This window comes from Coffea arabica, chromosome 1e, assembly GCF_036785885.1.
Source record: "Coffea arabica cultivar ET-39 chromosome 1e, Coffea Arabica ET-39 HiFi, whole genome shotgun sequence".
NCBI lineage: Eukaryota > Viridiplantae > Streptophyta > Magnoliopsida > Gentianales > Rubiaceae > Coffea > Coffea arabica.
This window is the reverse complement of record NC_092311.1, coordinates 8191148-8197281: the sequence shown is the minus strand read 5'-3', so window position 1 is coordinate 8197281 and position 6134 is coordinate 8191148.

The following is a 6134-nucleotide window of genomic DNA, read 5'->3' as shown; positions in this document are numbered from 1 at the left end:
TAATGTCTAAAATATGTCCAAGGTACATTTGATAAGTGATATACACTAAGAAGCTTCGGATAACAAGTTCCAAATCATTGTTAGTTTCAAATCTGTCCAAATGCATGGTATTTCTTCACAATACCAGATTCGAATTTTGATCATAAATCACTCAATTCAACTTGGAATTGAGCATAGTTGGTGGCGTTAGAAAAAAAATTCATAGAGCTACAATTTCTTACAAGAAACAATATTCAAAATCTGTCCAAAACTAGCCCAAATTTAAGCATCAAGAAGTAGTTCATGTTCTACCTTCCAGTGAACCAACGAAACAGTGCAGCCAAGTTCAAATGGTTGGTGTGGTTGACTCAGGTGGAATCAGAATGTACATTTTATACTGTTGGAAAGATGGGAATGTCTAGTTTCCAGTGTCGTAAACGGCACTCGATTTTGACATTGGGACAAAGAGTTATAGTCTAAACAAAATCACTGCCAGAGTAATACGGGACACAATTCCAGTTTTGGCAAATTTTCTAAATCTCAACATGCAATCACCCAAATCACGTAAAATTTTGAGAAAACTTTATACACAACCTATATTACACATTTGCATCAGAACTAAGTCAATTGGACTTCAAGAAAGTACACTAAAATGCACGAAAATGGCAGGGCAGAATCGGCACCTTCACATGCAACCCCTCATTTGACTTCCTTTTCACTTTTATCACTTAACTCTACTAAATTAACACTTAATCAACACAATTAATATCTAATCTTATCAAATCAGATCATCAAAATTATTGTGGGATTTCATAGAGCCCACTCACCAATTTTCTAACAATTTAAAGCTGCCCATGAGAATTCAAGAGCTCATGAGTGTAATCTATCTTTCATAAATCAAGAATTAAGTGGTTGATCATTACTTACTTTCTTAGAGAGCCAAGACAGAAATTTCGGTCACTTTGAGCTGGAGAAAAACCGTGAGAGGCAGCTCCTTTCCTAGCTTATCTTGATCACCAAATGATTTGAGTGTTGTGTGTAAAATTTGGAGGTAATTTGAGCAAGGAATTGAGGAGAAAGAGTGGAGGAACTTTCTGGTCCTGTTCTTCCTTTGTTGCTCGGCCATTTGAGTGTATGTGAGGAAGGAAATTCTGATGTTATTAGCTTCTAAGGTAGGCTTAAAACTTGTGGCTCAAATTTTCTCAAATCCACTAAAATAATGCATGTGCGCGTGCGTTTCGTGCTCGATTCCTCTCCAGTTTATTGCACTAGTGCACTAAACCTCTAATGCACTTACATTCATATTATTATTATTCACTCTTAATAGTTCCAAAATAATGGTCTAAGGCTCCTCAATTACTCGCACGCGTAAAAACGCGTATTTCCAATTTAAGCGCGAGATAGTGAAATTTCTAAGATGTTCTTGTAACGGTAATATAACTAACTAACCTTTGAACACTTATACATAAAAATACCTATTTTAGGACTAATGTACAAGTTTCCAATTTTCCAAACTTATTGTATTCTCGAATCGATTATTTACTCCAATCGCGTATTAACTATTTTCACTTAACGAGCCTTTAGAAATTAAATTTTAAAACGAGTCACTTTAAAAATATAACTAAGCTATAGATCCATCTAATTTGGTCTAAAAAGGTTAAAAAATAATAATCGGAGCATTTGGCCAAATAAATAATTAAATAAGCTAGAATTTTGAGTTTAAAATAGATATTTTTTTTGTGAGTCTTTACATCCTCTCCCCCTTAAGAAAATTTTGTCCTCGAAATTTACCTTGATCTGCGAACAGGCCTGGATACTTTCCTCGGATTGCCTCTTCAACTTCTCAGGTCGCTTCCTCTAGTTCGTGGTTCCTCCAGAGAACTTTTACTAAAGGTATCTGCTTATTTCTCAATTCTTTTACCTTTCTATCCAGAAGTTTCACCGGTCTCTCCTCATAGATCACAGTCTTATCAATCTCAATACTTTCCAGGTTGCAAAATATGAGAAGGGTTTAGATGGTACTTCTTAAGCTTGGACACATGGAAAACATTATGAATCCGAGACAGCCTCGGTGGCAATTCCAACTTATAGGCTACATTTCCTACATGTTGGATAACTTTGTAAGGTCCTACAAATCTTGGTTGTAATTTCTTTCCCTTCCCAGACATTAAACTTGCTTTCAGAGGTGTAATCTTGAGAAATACTAGATCTCCAACTTCAAATTTCAAGTCCTTTCTCCGATTATCTGTATAACTCTTTTGACGACTTTGTGCAGTTTGGATTCTCTGACGTACTAACTTTACTTTCTCATTAGCTTCCTCAATCCAGGGCACTGTAGTCGGGTCTAAAATCTTTCGTTCACCTATTTCGTCCCAATAAATCGGTGATCTACACTCCCGACCATAAAGTGCTTCATATGGAGTCATTTGAATAGAAGAGTGAAAACTATTATTATATGCAAATTCCACTAGTGTTAAAAATTTACTCCAACTCTCCCCAAAATCCAAAACACAAGTCCTCAACATATCCTCAAGTGTTTGAATCGTCCGCTCGGACTGTCCATCGGTTTGGGGATGGTAAGTAGTACTGAAATTCAATTTAGTCCCCAGCACCTCTTGCATTTTTTGCTAGAATCTCGAAACAAATCTTGGATCTTTATCAGATACAATACTTACCGGTATTTCATGTAACCTGATAATCTCATCCATGTACAGTTTAGCTAACTTCTCCAATGGGTATTTCATATTAATCGACAGAAAATGAGCCGATTTGGTCAATCTATTCACTATTACCCAAATGGCATCATGGACACTTTGTGTCCTCGGTAATTCTGATACAAAATCCATAGTGATGTTCTTTCATTTCCACTCAGGTATTTCCAAAGGTTGCAAAATTTCTGATGGTTTCTAATGTTCGGCTTTAACCTGTTGACAAATTAAACAGGTTTGGACAAATTGGAAAATTTTCTTTTTCATGCTCTCCCACCAGTACAAACTCTTCAAATCTTGGTACATTTTATTCCCTCCAGGGTGTACCGTAAACTTCGATTGGTGTTTCTCTTCTAAAATTTTCTTCTTAAACCCTTCATCTTTTGGCACTACTATCTGATTCTGAAACTTCAAAATACTATTGGGTAAACAACAAAAAAGCCCCCTGTGGTTAAGCAATCATACATAAAAGTCCCCTGTGATTTCATATCATACCAGTCGATACCCCGTGGTTTGAATTAACCTGAAAAGTGGACGGAAATCGTCAAATATTCGGCGTGTGTCTTAAACGAACTGCAAAGGGGCGTGCATATGCGAAAAATAGATTTCCACCACAAACTTTCACCTGATATACCTACTTTACCCTTCACTCTTTAATAATAAGAGACCAGCTTCCAAGTCTTCCGAGTCTTCAAGTTCGGCCAAAATTGAAGATTGAAGGCAACATTCGAAGCCTGTGCAGAGCTTGCAGGCTAGCAAAGGAATTGCAGGAAACAAAGCTTTAAGGTAAAAATGTGAACTATATTTGTATATATTCGGTCTGCAAATTCTAAAGGAAAAGTGCAAAAAGTACCCTAAGATGTCTTCCTCAAGCTCTCGACCAACAAGCGGGGGAAATGGAGGCAGAGGTCTTCGATACCAGTACAAGGTATGTAATTGTCGAAGGAAAGCAAAGCTAAAGATTGTTGAGTCGGAAAAGCCATCGAAAGGATTGTTATATTTTATGTGTGAAAAAAATGAATGTGGGTTCTTTCTATATGACACTAATCGTTTCATAAATCAATAATGATACTACTAGTAAAGCCTCCGATGATGGTAGGAAACAGTTGGTTAGAATAAAATATTTCTCGGAAGCGCCTTCAACAAGGTCCGATGCTGGGTAATCGAACGACAGAGGCAAGACGGTGGACGTATCCAATAAATCCCGGTGCACGAACCCATATCTCCTAAGCACCTGATTATCAGCAAAATTCAAAGCAATTTGCATTGCATCCCAGCAAGACTGGCCAGAGTACATCTGGTTGTGGTCCCAGCTACAAGGCTGACACCCCGTGAAGTGAGTCATGAACGGTCTCCTCCAACTCCCCCTCCCATACCCAGCGTCCTTAAGGTGCTGCTCCCACACCTTACCATAACTCTCCCCCACTCTCTCTGCATGCCGCCTCCTCAGTCTCCTCTCCTGCTTCTCAATCCCCGTGTATGTGTCGGTGATGCTCTCCAGCGTCCCCACGATTTCCATCCAGTACCCCTCAAAATAATATACATCCTCCATGTAAATTTTGTTCCCCCATTTCTCTCTCTCTTTCAGGATCAGATAAGCCAACCCCGTTTGATCGTCTGACTCCGGAAACGTCTTGTCCTTGAACGTCGTCCGCTGAATCACGCCCCATTTTGTTGAAAATTGGCTAGAAAAGGGGCTGCTCTATCTCTCTCTAGGGTTTTCTATTTCTTTCTCTCTCTCTTCGTTGGTTTCGATAGAATGAAAGTGCAAAATTACTTCTGCAATTTTCGCTTATATCAAAAGGATATTTTCGTCTATTCACTCAGCTCCGTCTGTTTTGACGATTTCCGTCCACTTTTCAGGTTAATTCAAACCACGGGATATCGACTGGTATGATATGAAATCACAGGGGATTTTTATGTATGATTGCTTAACCACAAGGGGTTTTTTTGTTGTTTACCCAATACTATTTGATCCCAAATTAAAATCCGACTTTTCTCCCTTTTCGACACTTTCCACCCACTTTTGCACTACAGGATTTTTTTCCTGAGACTCTTTAATACGTCCTATCAAAATGGAATTCACTACAATGTTCCCAAAGATTATTTTTCTCGGCTCCAATCGAGGATTCCAATAACTAATTTCTTCTAACAAATGAAGCTCCTTAATCATCAATTCGGCCACTTGTACTTGACGACTTAGACCATCAGCCACTATATTGGCTTTTTCTGGATGATACTTTATCGTGCAATCATAATCTTCTAGAAATTCCATCCATCTACGTTGCCTTAAATTCAGCTCCTTCTGAGAAAATAAGTACTTAAGGCTTTTGTGGTCAGTGAAAACATCGAACGTCACCCCGTACAGGTAATGCCTCCATTTCTTTAAAGTAAATACCACCGCTGCTAACTCCAAGTCATGGGTCGGGTAATTTCCTTCATGCGGTTTCAATTTCCTAAAGGTATAGGCTATCACTTTGTCATTTTGCATTAAAACACAACTTAATCCTTCCTTGGAAGCATCTGTGTAGACCACAAAGTTATCTTTTCCGTTCGATAGGGGTAACACTGGCGCCTTAGTCAAACGTCTTTTTAACTCTTGAAAGCTTTCTTCACACTTAGAACTCCATATAAACTTTTTACTTTTCTTGGTTAACTCGGTCATGGGTCCAACAATTCTAGAAAAATCTTGAATAAATCTCCGGTAATACCCTGCTAATCCAATAAAGCTTCAGATCTCAGTAGGGTTTTCCGGTCGTTTTCATTTTGAAACAGCTTCAACTTTGGCCGGGTCTACTTTAATCCCTTCCTTAGAAATTATGTGTCCCAAGAAAGTCATTTCTTTTAATCAAAACTCACACTTGCTAAACTTAGCATACAATTGATGTTCCCTTAGAGTTTGCAAAACAATCCTCAAGTGCTTCTCATGATCCTCCATATTTTTAGAATACACCAAAATATCGTCAATAAAGACCACGACAAATTGGTCCAAGTAAGGTTTAAAAACCCTATGCATTAAATCCATGAAAGCAGCAGGTGCATTTGTTAACCCAAACGGCATTACGGCAAACTCAAAGTGCCCGTATCTTGAGTTAAAAGCAATCTTTGGTATATCCTTCTCCAAAATCCTCAATTGATAGTAACCTTGTTTCAAACCCAATTTCGAGAATACTACCGCCCCTTAAAATTGGTCAAACAAGTCATCAATGTGGGGCAGTGGGTACTTATTCCTAACTGTAACATCATTTAAGCCTCGGTAATCTATGCACAGTCTCAAACTCCCATCATTCTTCTTAATAAATAAAACCGGGGCTCCCCACGGTGAATCACTTTCCCTTATAAAATCATGTTCCAACAAATCCTGTAGTTGTAATTTTAATTCTTTCAATTCGGCTGGAACCATTCGATATGGCATCTTAGAGATAGGTGTTACTCTCGGGGTCACAT